Source organism: Gossypium raimondii, chromosome 12 (genome assembly GCF_025698545.1).
Source record: "Gossypium raimondii isolate GPD5lz chromosome 12, ASM2569854v1, whole genome shotgun sequence".
In the NCBI taxonomy this organism is placed as follows: Eukaryota; Viridiplantae; Streptophyta; class Magnoliopsida; order Malvales; family Malvaceae; genus Gossypium; species Gossypium raimondii.
Genome location: NC_068576.1, coordinates 35387483 through 35409055, shown reverse-complemented (window position 1 = coordinate 35409055; position 21573 = coordinate 35387483). Strand labels below are relative to the sequence as shown.

The 21573-nt window shown below is 35.4% G+C and overlaps 2 non-coding genes across 2 annotated transcripts; both read right to left on the bottom strand.

Moving 5' to 3' along the window:
• Positions 1–996: 996 nt before the first annotated feature.
• LOC128035723 (small nucleolar RNA R71) lies at positions 997–1103 on the bottom strand. The gene has a single exon (XR_008192274.1). It is a non-coding gene; the product is annotated as a small nucleolar RNA R71 (small nucleolar RNA).
• Positions 1104–18948: 17845 nt separating this feature from the next.
• Positions 18949–19055, bottom strand: LOC128035806 (small nucleolar RNA R71). The gene has a single exon (XR_008192353.1). It is a non-coding gene; the product is annotated as a small nucleolar RNA R71 (small nucleolar RNA).
• Positions 19056–21573: the final 2518 nt, after the last annotated feature.

Sequence of the window (21573 nt, the reverse complement as noted above, 5' to 3'; positions counted from 1 at the left end):
ATAAGAGAAGTCAAGGTGGATTCTTTCCTAAGTATTGTCTATCTCATTGGTTATCTTTGTTTATTTTCCCAATTCACTCTCTATTGTGTTCTTAGTAATTAGTGTAGTCAATTTTAGATTAAAACCAATTCCCTCAATTTATCGGCTAAATAATAGAAAAATAGTAATTACTAGTACTTTTAGTCCTCGTAGATACGATATTCCCTTCTCACTATAGTTATACAATTGGTCGATAGGTGGGCTTTCCGTTGTCATAATTTTAGTTAGTTTATTGACCATAAAGGTTTTGGCGCCATTGCCGGGGACTAAAATATTAGGAAGACTCGATTTTTATTAATTTAGCCATTTTTATTTTTATTGTATTTTATTTTTTTGTTTTCAAATTTCTTTTTTATTTGCTTCTGAGAGGTTCCTTTAGTTTATGACTAAAAGACACCCTTCAGGACCACTAGTATTTGACAGAGAAATTGAAAGTGCAGCTCGCTAAAACTGTAGAGAATAAATGCATAGTTGATAGAATATAGTGGAAGAGCAAGAGGATGTCATTATTACTGAGGAGATGGCTAATAATCAGAATAATTCGCTGCCTCCTATGATTGCTACGAATCTAGCAAATCTGAATCCTGCTCCTATACTATGTACGATTATGGCAAGCCCACTCTAACTGGGGCTGAATCAACCGTTGTAAGACCTACCATTGCTGCGAATAACTTCAAACTGAATCCAAGCACTATTCAGATGATCCAATAGTTTGTTCAGTTTGATGGTTTGCAAGATGAAGATCTAAATACTCATTTGGCTATTTTCCTGACAGTTTGCCATACTTTCAAGATAAATGGCATTTCTGACGATGTCATTCACTTACGGTTGTTCCCTTTCTCATTGAGGAACAAACTTAAACAGTAGTTGAATTCGTTACCATGAGGTTCTATCACTACATAGGACCAAATGACCGAAAGATTTTTATTGAAGTTTTTTTCACCGGCTAAAACAACTAAGCTGAAGAATGATATCTCTTCCTACGTATAGATTGACTTAGAGACTCTATATGATGCATGGAAGAGGTATAATGATTTATTGAGAAGGTGCCCTCACCATGGGTTACCTCTATGACTACAGGTTCAAACCGTCTACAATGGTTTGAACCCCTCAACTAGGCAATTGATTGATGCAGCCGTCAGTGGTACTTTGAATAATAAAACACCAGACGTGGCTTATGAATTTATAAAGGAGATGGCACTAAATAATTATCAGTGGCAAGTAATGATGACAAAGCCTAATAGAGCAGCCGCTGTTTTCAATACAGATGTAATCACCATGTTATCAAATTAGCTAGAACAATTATATAAGAAAATTGATTGTTTATGTGTTTCTACGCAGGTACAGTCGGTGATGCAATGCGATGCAAATGGAGGAGGAACAAATAAATCCAGAATATTTACCCTACGGTCCTAGCACAGAGAATAAGAAAATCAACTATATGGGTAAAAATTCTAGACCTCAGAATAATCCTTATAGTAACACTTATAATGCAGGTTGGAGGAACCATCTCAATTTCTCTTGGGGTGGTCAGGGAAACCAAAGACCACAAACCCTTCCAGGCTTCCAACCACCATACCAACAAGAGAAAAAGCCGAACCTTGAGAAGATGTTGATGAAGTTTATTTCAGTTTCAGAAACCCGCTTTTAAAACACCGAAACAACACTTAAAAATTAACAAGCGTCGATTCAAGGGATTGAGAACCAAATCGGTCAACTTGCGAAGTTGATTTTAGAGCGACTACAAGGTAGCTTGCCTAGTAATACCAAAACTAACCCAAGGGAGCAACTTTATGCAATTATTGTGCGAGATGAAGAAAGGTTAGTTGAATCTGAACCAGAACTGAGGCAAGAAAGTGCGGTAAGTAAAGGTAAGGTTGAGGTAAGCCAAAATGAACAAAAATCGGTCGGTAAGGAATATAAACCTCGTGTGCCATATCCCAACGCAACAAAAAAAGACCACACGAATGAACAATTTGGTAAATTTCTTAAAATTTTGAAAAAGTTACATATTAACTTGGCCATTTATTGAAGCTCTTTCGCAGATGCCCAATTTCGTTCAATTTTTAAAGGAGCTTTTAGCAAACAAACGGAAGTTAGATGATTCATCGCACATAGAGCTAAATGCAATTTGATCAGCTATCTTGCAAAATAAACTAAGATCCAGGGAGTTTTACTATTCCTTATTTAATTGGTAGTTTAAATGTTAATAATGCTTTTGCTGATTTAGGGGCTAGTATTAATGTCATGCCCTATAAAATTTTTAAGCAATTAGGTCTTGAGAAACCCAAACAAACTAGGATGAGTATTCAATTAGAAGATAGAACCATTAAATTTCCTAGGGGTATTGTTGAAGATGTTCTTGTCAAAATTGATAACTTCATACTCCCAGTTGATTTTGTTGTTTTAGACATGGATGAGGATCGTGACGTACCTTTCATTTTAGGTCGGCCTTTTTTAGAAACTACTAGAACTACTATTGATGTTGGTACAGGTGAATTAATACTTCTTGTAGGTGATCATACGATTACACTCCAAGCTCATTATTTTGTTAACACATCTAGTGATCGAGATGATTATACGAGTTCTATCAATATGAATAACATTGTGGCTCAAACTTCTTTGAAGGAAACCCCTCGGAAAAATGTGATAGAGCCACGTTCCATTCAATGTGACAAAAACAAAACAACTCGTGAAGAACAAATGTTACAGATCGATGAACTAGACGAATGGCGGGCACATGTCAAGGAGAAATCGAGAATACACGATACAGAACCAAAGCGACACCATGACGAGCATAAGGATAGAACAAATCAATTTAAGGTTGGGGACCAGGTACTGTTAGATAAAATAGACCCTCGAATTGTAACTTCAGAGCTTAATGCAAACGGAGTAACTCCTTTTACGGTATTGAATGTCTTTCCATACGGTACAGTCGAGGTAACTCATTCTAAATTCGGCACTTTTAAGGTAAATATTACTTGACTCAAACCTTATTTTGATAACAGAATTTACAGCGAGAAAAAGGATTTTTGACTCTGCGAACCACCGTGATCATGCGAACACGAGGTAAGTCGAGCTTAGACTTTAAATAAGCGCTTCTCGGGAGGCAACCCGAGTGTTAACACTGCTAATTTTCTTAATTTAATTTTATGATATTTTTTAAAATAATTAATTTTCAAAATAAGAAATGTTTTTGACCCACATGGCCTGGACAAACAGGTGTGTCCCAGGCTGTGTGCACTAAAAGGGGTTCGATCGTGAGTTACATGGCCTAGGGACATGGCCATGTGACCTACAAGGCCTGGAAACACGGGCGTGTCCTTGGCCGTGTGGATTTTGGGACTTAATTTTTACAAAAATCGACAGAAACGGCCTAAAATAGTCCACACGAGCGTTTGACACAGTCATTTGGATTACACGGGCGTGTCCTAGGCCGTATGGAACCTGAAGCTAATTTTTTCCTTTTTAAAACAAGTCAGAGAGTTACATGGGCAAGGTACACAGCCATGTACGAGACACGACTGAGCCACACGGGCATGGGAGAAGCGAAGGAGGTTGCACACGGCCATGCGACACAACCGTGTTTTCCACACTGCCTAGACACACAGGTGTGTCCAAGGCCATGTGAAGACTGGGTTAAAAATTTTATGCTTATTTTCTATATAGCATGGCCACCAAGCATATCTTTGATTTGGCATACTTCATCGCCTTAGCCTTCCCCCATCTATTTAGGCCCTTATGTGACTCGCCTTGCTTGACACTTTGGTCTCCTCGACACATTGAAGCAGTCCTCTACACTTACACTCGTCGGCCAGATGTCCCCATAGAGATTCTCGAGCATGATTCATATGAGGATGATTGAGCGGCGTCGTGGAGTGGATCCTTCTCAATATTGAATATTTCATTCTGACACTCAGAATGAACTCGAGGACTTCACTGATGATGTTCCTCTCCATCACGAAGACCCACGACGGCTTTCGAGTCACCACCCTTTTTCTTCTGCTGCTACTTTACGGACCTTCCCGAGCGGTTCACTCGTTTCGAGTAGTATTGTATTCAAAGGTTCAATAGTTTCGACGCAACATTGCAGCACATCTGTATGCATCTCCATATCTCCTCTTCAGCACCGACGACTCACGACACCGACGCATCTGATGATGAGGACGATTGAGTCCATTTGTTTTATTTTTATTTTTATTTTTATTTTCATGTTTATTATTATTTTCTTAGACTTATTTTTTTTGTATTTTGAACTATATTTTTATTTTTATGGTTTTTTCTAATCTAGTTTTAATCCCATAATCTTCTTCACTATTTGTGTTTATTTTCTTATTAGTTTGTTCAAAATTGTACTCTACATTTAGATTTGCCTACAATTCTAGTTTTCACTATTCTGGGGATTTCATCCAATATTCAGGGCAGTTTCACTTTTCTCTTTCTCTCTTGTAATATTCTGTTTATATTGTGATTATCTATGTTTGTACATTAAGGACAATGTACATCTTAAGTGTGGAGAGGTTTTTTTTTGTGAGATTTTGAGCCATTAGAACATACATTTTTCTTGCTTATTTTTATTTTTGGTTATGAGTGTGTCATTATTGATTTTTTATTCTAGAACTTGCTTCAATTATGCTTGTCGAGACCACACCTTTGATTTGATATACTGAGATGATAAAGGCACTTAGGTTTTAACCCACTTATCCCATAAAAAGCATGCCTACATAATTAACCCTTAGTGAACCTTTTTTGAGCCTAACACATTGTTTCTTGATTTACCCATTAATGTTAACCCATTACTCATTTTTTGTTCATTGATAATTTTTCCTATTTCATTGGCTCCATTTTTATTGAGATTTGATTTGGTTAATTGCCTAATTAAGCCTTTTGTTTAAGTTGCTTAATTATTTCTTATTATTTGAAAAAAGAAAATTCAAAAATATATATACATATTTGTTGATTATTATTTAATTCTATGTTAATTGAGCTTGAACAGTTAAATTCATATTTTGGGAAGAAGCTCATGTTATTCTTGAATAGTTTCTATTGATGTAATTGTTTTTATTTCATAATTTGTTTATTTTTCTAGTTTGGTAATTTATCAATCCGATCTCGATTTTAACCATCTTTTTCAACCTTTCTCCACACCTTTAACCTAAGCCCCATTACAACCGCTTAAAGACCTTTTGATTCATGTATCATCTTATTTTATAGTAGTGGAGATTTGATTTTCATGCAAGCCTATGGTAATGACTTTTCATGTTTGACTATTGAGTGCTTATTATTTAACCTTAAACACTTTGTGTGATTTGAATGAATCTTTAGTGAGGATGTCTATTCTTTTCGATTTTGAATTAAAGGTAATTACTTAGATAAGGGGAAATACCTATGTTTTCATGCTTTAAAAATGTTTGACTTCGATTGTTTGAATCTTTAGTGCTCTTTTAGTTGAATTATCAATGTATGATTATTTTTGAATTATGACAAAACATTATTGATGAGAATTATAAGTTGACAATAATTAATTTGTAATTGTGAGTTAAGGATTTTGCTTAAGGGCAAGCAAACACTTAGGTTTGGGGATATTTGATAAACCATAAAAGTAACATGTTTTTAATCCCATTCTTGACGCGTTTTTGGATGATTTATTATGTAAATAAGTGAATTTGATGCTCCTAACCCTTTAAATCCATGTTTATATACTTAGGTGAGCATAAGGAAGTGAAAGGAGCAAAAAAAGGGCCAAAATCAGACAAAATAGTTGCTTTCAGAATCCACATGGCCTGGGCATTTCCGCACGGGCTGGGCACATGCCCATGTGCCATCCCGTGTCAATTTTGCACCCAGCTTCTCTTTTACACGAAAAAACCTAATTTTTAAGGTTTTTGAGCATTCTAAAGTTTAAAAATACGTATTAAAAGAATACCTAAGGGGGCACACAGAGAAGAGCGAAGAAAAGACTCAAAGAAATCCACTGAATTCAACTCAGAAGTGAATCTCCTTCAAGATTGAAGATCTCCATTCAATTTCCTTACAAGTTTTATTTGGTTTCTTTATGTCTTGTTGATATCCTAACTCTGAGATGGTTTTATTCCAAATTATGAACTAAATTCCCTAGATAACTAGGGAAGATGAAACCATGATGGATCTTATTATTTGATTTCTAAATTACATGATAAATACTTGATTCCTATTCTCAATTATGTATGCGTATTTCTTTTTTTAATATTTCTAAGATATTGATTCAAGCTTAATGTACTTATTTCAGTGGAGAAAAGTCTCTGTTTAAGAGTAGATCTAGCATAATTGATTGGAGTTGCACGTAATCCTAGAAATAGGACAACATAAATCTACCGAATTTGTGTCAAATCTAATAGAGGAATCCATAGATCGAGTTAATGCGACAATAGGAGTTTTAATTAGAAAGAGATTTCAATTAATCAACCTAGAGTAAGTTGTTCTTACTCTCAAAAGAGATGCTAACATAATTTAAGGATTTCTACTGATCAAGGTGTAAGTGAACAAATCGTTTAATTCAGATTCAGATTAATAAGTGAACTCTAGGTGGATTCTTTCCTAGGTATTGTCTATCTCATTGGTTATCTTTGTTTATTTTCCCAATTCACTCTCTGTTGTGTTCTTAGTAATTAGTTTAGTTAATTTTAGATTAAAAACAATTCCTTCAATTTATCGGCTGAATAATAGAAAAACAGTAATTACTATTACTTTTAGTCCTTGTGGATACGATATTCCCTTCTCACAATAGCTATACAATTGTTCGATAGGTGGGCTTTCCTTTGTCGTAATTATAGTTTGTTTAGTGACCATCAGTTCAAGCTATTCTCGTGGAATGAATGATGTAAATATATTTTATTCTTAGCTCTCTTCAAAGTGAAGGACAAAATCTCGAAGATACATTATTCTTTAACAATAGTCAAAAGGGACTGAAGCATAGCCAAGCCATAGGTAAAGGCCCTGCCCCTAGCTAAACATAAAATTCTTTTCTAAACTCCTCTCGATAAAATGAAAAGAAAAAAATTTTGACCCCTTTAGAAAATAATATTCCAATTTAACCCTTTTTTAGTCCCTCTAAAAGTTACTTTTTTTCTTGTGTAGCTTGAGTGGCAAGTAAAGAAGTACCAAGAGATATTTCCAAGGAATTATCTCAAAAATAAATAATCTATCTTGATTTATGTTGTTAGTCCTTTGGTTATTGGGCCCAAAAACTTAAAAAGAAATGGGCTGTTAGAAATAGAATTTGTAACACCTCAAACTCGGCTTGGACTTTATGGCTAAATCTGGCGATGTCATATGGAAGTGCGTTTGAAAACCATATCATTGCTAATACTATTTTCCATTTAGAACTTATCATTATCTTTCATTAATTCTCAAATCGTGATTCATTTCCAAAACGCTATACTTTGCGAATGTTTTTAAAATAGTTTGCATATTTGTGCGTATTTGTTAAAACGTTTGTTTCATTTTGAAAACTCGATTATCCCTACTACTAGCAATTGCAAATAAAACAATAGAAACCCCAAATTAAAAGTAAAAATCCAAAGAGGCCATAATTACAATAAAATACCCCAAAATAGAATCAAAATTTTAATTAAGTACTAAGTCAAATTAAATAGATCGTGTGGCCACCGCTGAGTCCTCCGTCGTATCAATCCGCCTATGTCTGGGGATTACTTGTATAGTCAAATCAGAAGGGTGAGTTTACGAAAACTCAATGTGTAATCCCATATAAAGCAAGCAGACATAAAGCAATCACAGTCTGGGCCTAAGCCCTTTTTAGTATCAATGAGAATATTAGTTTGAGCTTTAGCCCATCTCAGCACAGAAGTAATCATGTGTTTGGTCTTGGCCCATTACAATGACAATAATCGATATAGTAACAGATTATACAGTATATAGGTCCTACCCAGCCAGCCTCTACACTCCGTCTCTGTCCAACCCTACACTCCATATGGGGATATAATCAACCCACCCATCCCTACACTCTAAATAGTACCGAATGCGGCACTAGACAATAGTTGTAGCTGTACTACCAGTAAGTTAGGCTTGAAGCCTTTTAGTACACTTCCTCCAATCAATATCAGTACCCAACCCAATGCAATGCATCATACAGACATGTCATGGTATCATGTATAAACAGTATGGTGTATATAGCATGTTCAACATACAGATATACATATCCATCTCATATAGGTATATAATAGCCTTTCAATCATTTCAATCAATTAGGGGTCTAGGTAAATTTACCAACCCTTCAGTAGGTTCACAATTGATCTAGGCGACCCGTGCAACCTTAGCAGTCCAACAGTGAAAATAGGCCCACAGGCCCATGTTTCATGCCCATGTAGGCCCACACACTCGTGTTACCCACACGGCCCAAAATGGCCTTGGCCCAATAAATTTCAAATGCATGTGTGGTTCACCCGTGTGGGCCCATGCACCCATGAAGCCCACACAGCCCAACTTTGCCCAGCCCATGAATTGCATATGGCCAACCTTATCTATCACACGCCCGTGTTCGATTACATGGCCTACCACATGAGCGGTCCCACGCTCGTCTGGCGTAGATAGTCCCATTATTTGACTTTTCATCAACTAGCGTTTTCAGTGATATGGTTACACACCTGAAATGTTTTTGATGCTAATGCCACCACGATCACTCTAGCACCCTAAAATGTCAACTAGAGTTTAGAACGGATTTAATCACAACCGAAAAACGGTAGTCAAATGGATAACATCAACGATTATACAAAAACTCACTTACCTGCAACACTTCAATGATCCAACTACAAATCAATGCTATAACAGCCTCAGTCCACCCAATTTCTTGCTGTCAAAACAGAAAGTAACCCTCCAATCAGTTACTTTTAATCGATAATTAATCAAAATTTGGTGAGGTATACCAAACTATAATCATAAAAAACCCTTACCTTTGGTTAATCGACAGAGATCCTAAACACTTAAATCATTGAAGACCACTGTTCAGCCTCTCGATTAACACCTAAAACCAACTGAAACCCCTCTTAATCAATTAATAAGCAAAAGAATCGATAGTCTACCAACAGTTCCAAGCTTACCAACCACGCACAACACAGCGATATGTAATCCTGAACAATAGAATAGAAAAACGCAAGTGAAAGAGGAAGAAAGAATACCAATTGAAATTTCAGCAGCAACAATGGGGAGTTAAGGGAGGAAAAACGAAAAAGAATGGGGAAGAAAAGGAAAAGAAAATGGTGGAGCAAAAAGAAAAGAGGAAAAAAAAACTATGCCAAATGACTGAAATTGGGAGAAAGAGAAGTGAGAGCCGAAATTATCAGTCCACCAAATCGGGATAACTCCACAATCCCATATTTTCCTTCTAAAATCACTCCAACACTCCAATCTCATATTTTTTTTCCTCCTAAAATCACTCCTATCTCATATTTTCCTCCTAAAATCACTCCAACACTCCCCCACCACACTACTACTACTCAGAAACCCAGTCAAAACAACCTCTTACTGAAACAAAGAGCAAAAATTATCCCCTTCGCCCATACAGAGACTCGTACTCCAAACCTCTGGCAACATTAGCACTCCACTTAACCATTAGACCATCAAGCTCATTCTAACATATTTCACCAATATTTATTTATAAGCCTACTGGTTAGTGATAGAGGTTTATTCAATTAAAACAAAAAATTTTGCCCAAGTGAAGCAGACATATATTTATGTCACAAACATACAAAAATAAATATATAAAAGATTTTTTGGGCGTTACAGAATTACTAAGGTGCTATTAGTAAACTTAAAAATTAAGTGTTGAAAAATAAATGTTTAATACTTAAGTATTGTAAACTTAATTTAAGTTATAATATATGTTTGATATATTGCTTAAAATTAAGTACGTAATATAATTAGATTATTTAATAAATATAATTTTTGAATTGTAGAAAAATTATATTAAGTTGTTTTCATTTTGGATTATCAACCGTACATAGAAAATTAATCATTGAAAATATTAATTTTAATTGATTTAATTTCTTTTAGAATAGTTCATCAAACAAAGCTTAAAATTAAGTAATAATTTTAAAAATCATGTATAAAAATAAATAAACAAATAATTTATAAATTAATATAATATTAAATTTTATTTTGATCCTTCCAAAAGTTTATAATTTCAATTCTGATCTAAAAAAGAAAATTCTAATTTCACCCCTGTTTAGAAATTAAGATATAGATGCAAGTTGAAATTACCTTTTGTTTGCAGTTATTCTAAGTTATTTTTTTGCGTTTAGTTAACGAAAAAGGCTCAGACTACCTCTGTAAAATACCTTTAGAACAGTGGACACAAGTATACGACGGTGACCTACGATATGGTCATATGACCTCAAACCTGTCTGAATGCATAAATTCTGTTCTAAAAGGAATGCATCATTTGCCAATAACCTTGGTTGTGTGAGAGACATATTTTCGTTTAACAGCACTATTTCTAAAGTGAGCAACGAGTTTTAAAGGCTAAATGTAGGGAGGCCATGTTTGGTGCCGGAAGGTATTGCAAGAAATTAACAAGGAGAAGGCACAGGCCAACACCATGCACACAGTGTGTCACGATTGCAACAACCTACGGTTTCATGTGACGGAGTTTGATAGACCGAATCAAGGTATTACAGGCGGGCAAGATCGTGTACACCTGAGAAATAGGACTTGTGACTGTGGGACGTTTGACGCACTTCGTTATCCATGCGCTCATGCAATTGCAGCTTATTAGAATCTTCATTTTCATCCTATGAGATATGTCTTCAAAGTGTACAAAATAGAATACATGTACAATGTGTGGAGACACATATTCCCACCGGTCCCAGATGAACGTAAGTGGCCGTCTCTATCGCTTGCTTCGTTTAAGTTGGTACCGGATATAGAATTGCGTCGCAAACCAAAAGGTCCAGCTTGCTCGAGTAGAATACGTAACAGTATGGATATCCGGGAAAGAACGAACCAACAGAAGTTGTGCGGATGGTGTAGGAACCCAGGTCAGACAATTCGATTATGTCCAAATCAAAATAGTTGATAGTTGCTATAATAAAACTATGTTGCATTATTTCTATTTTATTAAAAATATAAAAATATTATTAAAAGAACTTCTATTTTATTAAAAATATAAAATATAAATTACTATTAAAATATTAAACACAACTTTTATTTTATTAAATGAAATAATATAAAAACAGTGTGTACAAATATATTAAAAATATATAAAATAAATTACTATTAAAATATTAAAAACAACTTTTATTTTGTTAAATGAAATAATATAAAAACATTTTGTAAAAATATATTAAAAAAATCAATGTTGGTGCCTGTCAGAATTAGTGCCACATGGGGGTCGTCGACGGTTATGCGCTGGATTCCTCCTTGGTTCAGCTTTCGGCGGTGGTTGTGGTTGTGGGTGTTGGGAGGATGACCCACCTTGATAGAATAAAGGATGCGGAGGTGTTTGCATCACCTACGGCGGAGGTGTTTGAATCCCATAAGGCGGTGGTGATTGGTAATGAGAAGAGCTCCCCGACGGCACCTCGTGCAATCCCTCCTGCGATGGCGGCCTATATATCGTCGGTTGAGTCGGAGTCATCGGGAAAGGATATGCACCAGGCCGTGCATTCCAACCAAGCATAAGACTGGGAAAAGGAAACATATAAGGGTTAGGATACATATAAGAGCAAGGATATGCACCTGGCATAATTTGAAGAGGATGTAATGTGAGTGTCGTTGGTTGAGGCATTGGGCTCGGTGATTGTGTGGGCACTGTTGATGGGCCCATGTCATCATCTCTTCTCTTTGGATTTAAAGGGCCCCGTTGCTCCCTTTCAACACACAATTTCCAACGCATCTGCTCTTCCAACAATAAATATGGCTTGCCATGGATCTTAAACCATGGTATATAATTCGGCGCGCACGCTAACTCTGGAACGATGATCGGTTCCCTAGTAGGTATATGATCATACCAATTTTCCCACATTTTGATATATTCTGACCAGAATATCGGCCAATTCGTATTCGATTGTCGTAAGTCAATTTTGTGCTCATCATCGAACATCTCAGGTGCCACGAGAATTAGTTGTCGAAATCCAAATTGCCGCAACACTCTATTCATCTGGTGTATTTCCACGGTAGCATTGACCAATAAGACCTTCACATGCCAAATGTTTGGATTCTGAACGAATTCATCCGGAATTACTGCTCGAATTTCTGGATCCTCGTATGGTATCCATTGAAACTATATGAACATGATAAAAATATTAGTTATATACATAATACTAAGTACTAAATATGAAACGATTATTTTATGTATATATATATTATTTAATACTTACTTGCGCTTCCGACCGTTGGTCTAATAGAAGCCGTATATCTTCAAGAGCGGTAGGTATTCCAACATAACTCGCCGAATGGTTCCAGCTAATTAAATAAATTTTTAGCATACAATTATATTTTAAATCTATGTAATAATTGTAAAATCTAATATAAATTTTACCTTATTATGAGTGAGAATGTATATGGGTGGTCCACTCGATGACATAAAAATGGAAAGCAAAACCGAGCCCATGATTGTAGTAGTGATAGGCAACCTCCGATTTTAGTTTTAGTTGGTGGCGTCGCCCCGCACATCTCTTGGTAAGATTTTGCCAACACGACAAACCCCCAACAAAATTTGCCACCTGCTCTAAAATCAACGAGTTTCAGTAGCCACCTCAGATGTACGAGGTTTTGTGATAAGTCTGGCATCAAATAATCTCTAATCATCTTAAGAATGTATGCCCGAGCATATCGTATTCTTTCTACTTCAGTCGAATCATTCCCCAGCTCTGGGAATGTGTCTCGTAACCAGCTCATCTCAATCCAACCTCCGTAAATATTATCCGAAATCGCACCCAAAAGATCGTAACATACGGCTCCCTAATCAGTAGATTAAAAGAACTCGGTGAGTGTGGACCCATCCACCGGCAATTCCAATTGTAACTGTACATCCTCCAAAGCGATGGTACACTCTCCGCATTGAAGATGGAATTTGTGTGTCTGGGGTCTCCATGTAACGCCCCAAAATTTCTAATTTCGTTATTTAAAAGTATGAAACAAATATTTGTTAGCTTTAGTGGTTATGTGTTCTGGAAGTGTTTGGGAGGTCCCAAGTTCAAGCCTTCACTTGGGCAAATTCTGGTATTTTGAATGAATTAGGCCTTACTCTTGTTCAGTAGGATTTTATCTGATTGTTGGTAAAAATTTATTAGAATGGGCTGCTGGTCTGGTGGTTAAGTAGAGTGGTAGTGTGTAGGAGGTCCTGGGTTCGAGTCCCTGCGCAAGCAGGGGAATTAATTTTTGTTTGAGGCGTGTGGCATGGTGGAGTTCAAATTAAACTGGACTGCTGAGTAGTTGTGTTTTAGTGGGTTAATAGGGAGTGTTTTTAGGAGATAATTCGGGAGAAATTATCAAAATAAGATTTTCTTCTTATCAGTTTTCTATTTTCTTTTTTCCCAACAAATTTTTTGACGTTAGACTTTTGTTTCTCTGCCGTGTATTCTCCCTTCTTGTTCACTTTTGGTTTTTTGTTCCCCTTTGGTCGAATCTTGTTTCTTCTCTTTTCGTTTCTGTATTTTTTTATGATTCATCTCTTTGGGTGCAACTTTCGACTTCATCTGTTTTAGTAAGTGGACTTTTTCCCTTAGTTATCGTATTTTGATTAGGCAATTAACAAAGGGTTCATTTTACTCTCGTTTAGGTGTTGTTCAAAGGTTTTCAGCAGATATTCCAGTGTGCGGAGACGACTGGTTATCGAATTCATCACGATAAGTTTTTGAATCATTGTTGGTTTAGTTTCTCGAGTTTTATGTTGGGGATATTTGGTTTGATTGACGAATCAAGTGATTAATTAAGGGATATATTAGTTAAATATAGGTTTTTGAAGGCTCGGGTTACTTTGCATAGCGAATCGATACCAGGTGTGCACCCGAAACGTAGAAAACGTGATTCAGTGAAAAGCTAAAATTTCTTGCTGTCGAGTAATAAGAGAAAATGATGCGAAAAAAATTGTAGATAAAGGAAATAAGGGTGTTATAAACTTGGAAATCAACATTTTGCACTAAATAGTTTTGGACAGCAGCAGTAGTCTAAATTTGAAAAATCATCAAAAATAGTGGAAGTTGAGTTAGAGGTTGAATAAAATATGAAATTAAATTTTATTGAGTCTAGTTTCTCATGGAAGAAACAGTGTAAGCAATGGAATTGTAAATTATGAGATATAATAAAGTTTGTGAGATAAGGTCAAAATGATTTTGGGTTCCTGTTCTGACTTTGGAAAACAATCAAAAACTGTAAAAAATAATTAGGGGCTTAAATTTATACGTTTAAATCTTTAATGAGTCTATTTTCAAATGGAGACATCATTCAAATTTCATACTAAGAGAAAAATATTTTTTAGTAAGGAAAGGTTGAAGCTGTCAAACAGTTGAATAGGGATAACTTTGAAGATTTTACTGTACTTATTTGATAAGCTATAAATTCTAAAAATTTTATGGTAGAAAGGTATTTGAGTCTAGTTTCGGAAACATCCCAGAGGGCCCTTAAATTACAACTCAAATAATCAATAATAATCAAATCGTAAATCGTAAATTGAAAACCTCATAGTCCAAAAATTACTGTGGTCGTTGCTGAGTCCTCCGTCGCACCGATTCGTCTAAGTCTGGGGATTACCTGTGCACATTAAAAAAAAGGGGCGAGTTTACGTAAACTCAGTGTGTAATCCCGCAGAAACAAACAAAATATCAGTATTCACAGTGCACAGTTGAACAGTCTTGGGCCTAAGCCCTTTTTAGTATCAGTGACAGTTTGGGCATTAGCCCATCACAGTATCAATAGCAGTAACAGTTATGCAGTAGCAAAATCCTACCCAACCAGCCTCTACACACTATCTCCGTCCAACCCTACACTCCATGTGGGGATATAATCAACCCACCCATCCCTACACTCCAAGTAGTATCGAATGCGGCACAAAACAGTAGTTTGCAGCTGAGCTGCCAGTAAATTAGGCTTAAAGCCTTTCAGTACACTTCCTCCGAATAACAACCCTCAACCCAATGCAATGCAACATACCATGGATGCTATGCTATTATGCAATTTCAGTACATATATTCAGTTAAGATATTAACATGCTCAGTACAGATATCATTCAGTCAATTTCACATATTTAAGAGTCTAAGCTTACCAACCTTACAGTAGGTTCACAGTCGACTTGGGCGACCCGTGCAACCTTAGAAACATTTCGGTAAAAATAGGCCTACACATTCGTCTGTGTCTGTGTGGGCCCACACGCCCGTGTATGCCCGTGTGGGCCCGCATGCTCGTGTGGCCCACTCAGCCCAAATTGGCTTTGGCCGTGTGATCCATTTTTAATGTAACCCATGCTAGCTAAATATTCATATATTTTTTCACTATTTACTTATATGTTCATTCAAAGTTGTCTACTTGAGTCATTATCACTAAATTATTTATATCTTGAGCTACAGAATTCCAAATTAAGATCTGTTTGATGTTTCCGAAACTAGAACTTCTGTTTTAAATTTGGGTTTTTATTTATTTATTTTACTTTATGGATTTATACCTACTGATCGTAGAAAATTCAGTTTTCAAAAAGTTAAAGTATTTTTTAAACACATGATCACTTAGACTGTTTTATTAAAGTTTCTGCAAAGAGGGATGTTTCAAAACAAATGTTTTAAATTAATAAAGACGACTTCCTAAGTTCTAACAAAGGTTTACTAAAGATAATAACATGGAATGTTTTCATCGTAACAACGAGGTTTCTAAAACACCATCGTGTGACATTGCCAGATACGACCATAACGTCTAGGCTGGGTTTGGGGTGTTACACTCCACCTCTCTATCAACGCGCTGATGAGTTTCGGGTCCAACTTACACCCCGGCCTATAGTGGCCACGTGCTAAGAACTCGCTTCCCGCAAGTAATTCTCTATCAACGGTGATGGAGGACCAGACATATTACGAATATAGCATTGTAACACCCGATCTACAGACTAATATAAAAAATTATAAAATAAAAATTAATTAAAATTACATAAATATTGAAAAATTAAAATTAATCCATACCATTTTCATTTGTTCGACGGAGATATGTTTATGATCGAGACGAATTAATTCCCCGGCCATTGCTAACTCGATCAAATATTTTTGAAATTATAAAAAAATACTAATTCAGAAAAAAATTAAAAAGAGCTTTTTTGCCAAAATTAAAGAGAGCTTTGAGAAATTTAGAGAGAAATTTGACAGAAAATTGAGAGAAACTTGAGAAATAATGTGTGAAAAAATAGGATGGCGGTTTTATAGGGTTTTTTTTTTTACCATTGGACACCCCAACGGTCAAAAAAATAAGTAGTCGTTGGGGAAAAAAACATGGGCTAAAACACGTCCCTAGGGAAGCGATTTTTTCACGTTAGCAAAGTGAGTCAATGTTAGAGCGTTTTGTGCTGACATGGCAAAATCACTCCCTCATGGATGCGTTTTGTTGAAATTTCCCCGCAAAATACTCCTATTTGGACGCATTTTGCTAAAATCGGCCATTTTCGGTATATAATAAAAAATTAACTCATTTTCATAAATAAAGTTGGAAATGAACCTTTAATGGTAAAATGGTCCTTATCATCCTTTAAAATAAAAAGATAGTGTCCAAGCCTAATAAGAAATCTCCTAATTCCTTCAAAATTATTGCCCCACTAAGAATTTAAAGCTCTTTTAATTCAGTTCCTAATACATAAATACATTTCCAACACGTCCTACATTTTCTACTTAATAAAAATATAAATAACCAATATTATTTTTATGTAAATAAAAGTTTTCAATAAAACAAAATTATTGCATAGATCGTTTTCCTTTCAACCTTTAAATTTTAGTTAAATTATTTTTCTACAAAAAGTTTATTAAACTATTATAATTTTAACGTAACCGACTTAACAATTTATGTGGCAATCCACTTGTACTCTATAAAAATTCATAAAAGTTTCTAAAAATCCACATCAAGATCAAGTATGTCTAAATTGCAACACAAGTTGCCACAATTTTGTACGTCTAAATTTCTACAATAATTAAAGAAATTAATTTTCAAATCAACTAAAATTGAGGGCATAAATAAATTTAAATTAAAATATTTTAATTTATCAATTATTATTTTAACTTTTACTTATTTAATTTTAATGTAAAATAATTTAATATTAAATATAATACGGTGTCTTACTTTATGTTAGACAATAATGATGAAAATGAGATAATGTGCAAGTTCTCCTTTTAATTTAAGTCAAAATGGGGTACTCTTAGGCATCAAATTTAACACCTTACACCCTATCATATAATTAATAAATTCGGCCAAAATTAAATGATCAAGATTTACTTCACTTTTATTACGTTATTAACCAATACAAGAGTATCCTCCACGCAAAGAAAAAAAAACTTATTCAATATTACAAACCTTGTTCTCAATTATGTATGCTTATTTCGGGTTTTAATATTTTTTTTAGATATTAATTCATGTTTAATGTGCTTATTTCAGTGGAGTAAAAGTTCCTATTTAAGAGTAGATCTAGCATAATTGAGTGGAGTTGTACGCAATCCTAGAAATAAGACGACATAAATCTACCAGATTAGAGTCTAATCTAATAGGGGAATCCATAGATCGAGTTAATGCGACAATAGGGGTTTTAATTAGAAAGATATTGCAATTAATCAACCTAGAGTCAGTTGTTCTTACTCTCGAAAGAGATATTAACATAAATCAGGGATTTCTACATATCAAGACACAAGTAAATAAATCGTTTAATTCAGATTCAGAATAATAAGGGAAGTCTAGGTGGATTTTTTTCCTAGGTATTGTCTTTCTCTTTGGTATTATTCGATTATTTCCTATTTCATTTTCTGTTGCGTTCTTAGTTAATTTAGATTAGTAAATTTAGATTAAAAACAATCACCCCAACTTATCGGCTAAATAATAGAAAAATGGTTATTACTAGTACTTTTAGTCCTTGTGGATATGATACTCTCTACTCACCATAGCTATACTACTGTTCGATAGGTGCACTTGTCTGTGTCGTAATTATACTTTGTTTAGTTACCATCAAGTTTTTAGTGCCGTTGCCGATGACTTAAATATTAGGAATACTTGATTTTTATTAATTTAGCCATTTATTTTTATTGCATTTTATTTTTTGTTTTTAGTTTAATTTCTATTTTCTAATTTTTTTCTTTTATTTTCTTCTGACAAATTCCTTTAGTTTGTGACTAAAAGAAACCCATCGGGACCATTAGTATTTGATAGTGAAATTGAAAGTACTGCTTGCAAAAACCGTAGAGAAGCAAGGTAGAATTGACAAAGTATAGTGGAAGAACAAGAGGACATTATTATTGTTATGGAGGAGATGGCTGATAATCAGAAAAATCAGCTACTTCTTGTGGCTGTTGCCAATCCTGCAAATCCAAATCCTACTCCTCGAACTATGTACGATTATGCCAAGTCCACTCTAACTGAGGCTGAATTGAGTATTATGAGACCCATCATTGCTGCAAATAATTTCAAACTGAAGCCGAACACTATTCAGATGATACAACATTTTGTTTAGTTCGATGCTTTGCAAGACGAAGATCCAAATACTCATTTGGCTAATTTTTTGGAAGTTTGTGACACTTTCAAGATAAATGGCATTTTTGACGATGCTATTTGCCTACGGTTGTTCCCTTTCTCATTGAGGAACAAAGCTAAACAGTGGTTGAATTCCTTACCACAAGTTTCCATTGGCACATGGGATCAAATGAACGAAAAATTTCTACTAAATACTTCCCACCGGCTAAGACAGCTAAGCTGAGGAATGATATATCTTCCTTCATGCAGATTGACTTAGAGACCCTATCTGATGCATGGGAGAGGTATAAGGATTTATTAAGAAGGTGCCCTCACCATGGGTTACCTTCATGGCTACAGGTTCAAACCTTCTACAACGGTTTGAATCCTTCAACTAGGCAACTGATCGATGCAGTGGCCAGTGATACTCTGAATAATAAAACAACCAAAACTGCTTATGAGTTTATAGATGAGATGTCATTGAATAATTATCAGTGGCAAGCCATAAGGATGAAGCCTAATAGAGCAGTCGGTGTTTTCAATCTAGATGCAATCACCATGTTATCAAATCAAGTAGAACAATTAAATAGGAAAATTGGTGGTTTATGTGTTTCTACGTATGTACATTCGGTGATGCAATGCTAGGCAAATGGAGGAGGAATGAACAATCCGGAATATTTACCCTACGGTCCTAGCAGAGAGAATGAACAATCAACTATATGGGTAATAATTCTAGACCTTAGAAGAATCCTTACAATAACACTTATAATGGAGGTTGGAGGAACCATTCCAATTTCTCGTGGGGTGGTTAAGGAAACCAAAGACCACAATCCCCTCCAGGTTTTCAACCACCTTACCAACAAGAGAAAAAGCTGAACCTTGAGGAGATGCTGACGAAGTTTATCTCGGTGTCAAAAACTCGCTTCCAAAATAGCAAAATAGCACTTAAAAATCAACAACTGTCGATTCAAGGGCTCGAGAACCAAATCGATCAACTTGCGAAGTTGATTTTAGAAAGACCACAAGGTAGCTTGCCTAGTAATACAGAAACTAACCGAAGGGAGCAACTTCATTCAACTACTGTGCTAGATGAAGAAGGGTTAGTTAAATCTAATCCAGAATTGAGACAAGAAAGTATGGTAAGTAAATGTATGGTAGAAGCCAGAATGAACAGAAATTAGTTAGTAAGGAATATAAACCTCGAGTTCCATATCCGAATGCAACGAAGAAAGACCACACTAGCGAACAATTTGGTAAATTTCTTAAACTTCTAAAAAAGTTGTATAGTAACTTACCGTTTATTAAAGCACTTTCGCAGATGCCCAATTTAGTAAAATTTTTAAAGGATCTTTTGGCAAACAAACGAAAGTTAGATGATTTGTTGCATGTGGAGCTAAACACAGTTTGCTCAGCTATTTTGCAAAATAAACTACCGAAGAAATTGAAAGATCCAAGGAGTTTTACTATTCTTTATTTAATTGGTAGTTTAAATGTTAATAATGCTTTAGCTGATTTAGAGGCTAGTATTAATGGCATGCCCTATAAAATGTTTAAACAATTAGGTCTTGGGAAACCCAAACAAACTAGGATGAGTATTCAATTAGCAAAAAGAATTATTAGATTTCCTAGGGGTGTTATTGAAGATGTACTTGTGAAAATTGATAAATTCATATTCCTAGTTGATTTTGTTGTTTTAGACATGGATGAGGATACTAACGTACCTTTAATTTTAGGACGACCCTTTTTAGCAATTGCCAGAACTATTATTGATGTTTGTACAGGTGAACTAATACTTCATGTAGGTGATGACACGATTATTCTCCAAGCTCGTGATTCTGCTAAGATATCTAGTGATGGAGCCACCTTAAGATGAATAACATTGTGGCTCAAACCTCTTTGCAGGTAACCCCTCGAAAGAACGTGATGGAGCCATGTTCTAGTCTATACAACAAAAATAGAACAACTCATGAAGAATGAAGATTACAGATTAATGAACTAGACGAATGGAGGACACATGTCAAGGAGAAGCCGAGAATACACGATGCAGAACTAAAGCTACAATATGATGAGCATGTGGATGAAACAACCCAAATTAAGGTTGGGGACGAGGTACTACTAGATAAAACAGATACTCAAATTGCCACTTCAGAGTTTAATGCAAACGGAGCAACTCCTTTTACGGTACTGAATGTCTTCCCATACAGTACAGTCGAGATAACTCATTTTGAATTCGGCACTTTTAAGGTAAATATTACTCGACTCAAACCTTATTTTGATAATAGAATTGAAAGCGAGAAAGAGGAGTTTCGACTCCGTGAATCATTGTGACTGTGCGAGTACAGGGTAAGTCGAGCTTAGACTTTAAATAAGCGCTTCTCAAGAGGTAACCCGAATGTTAACACTACTAATTTTCTTAATTTTATTCCATGACTTTTTTTAAAAATTAATTAATTTTTAGAATATATAAAAATAAAAAATGTGTTTTTAACCTACAAGGTCTGGACACACGGACGTGTCCTTGGCCGTGTGGATCCTAAGACTTAGTTTTAAATTTTTAAGAAAATTGACAGTAAGTTTCATGGCTTGGCGACACACGGCTGTGTGACCCATACGGCCTGGACACATGGGCGTGTCTTTGGCCGTGTGGATCATGGGACTTAACTTTTTCAAAAATCGACAGAGACATGGCATAAAATAGTCTACACGGGCGTGTGGCATGGCCATGTGCACCACACAGCCTGGACACATGGGCATGTCGTAGGCCGTGTGAAACCTGGAGCTAATTTTTTCTTTTTTAAAACAAGTCAAAGAGTTACACGGGCAAGGCACACGGTTGTGTGCGAGGCACTATCTAGCCACACA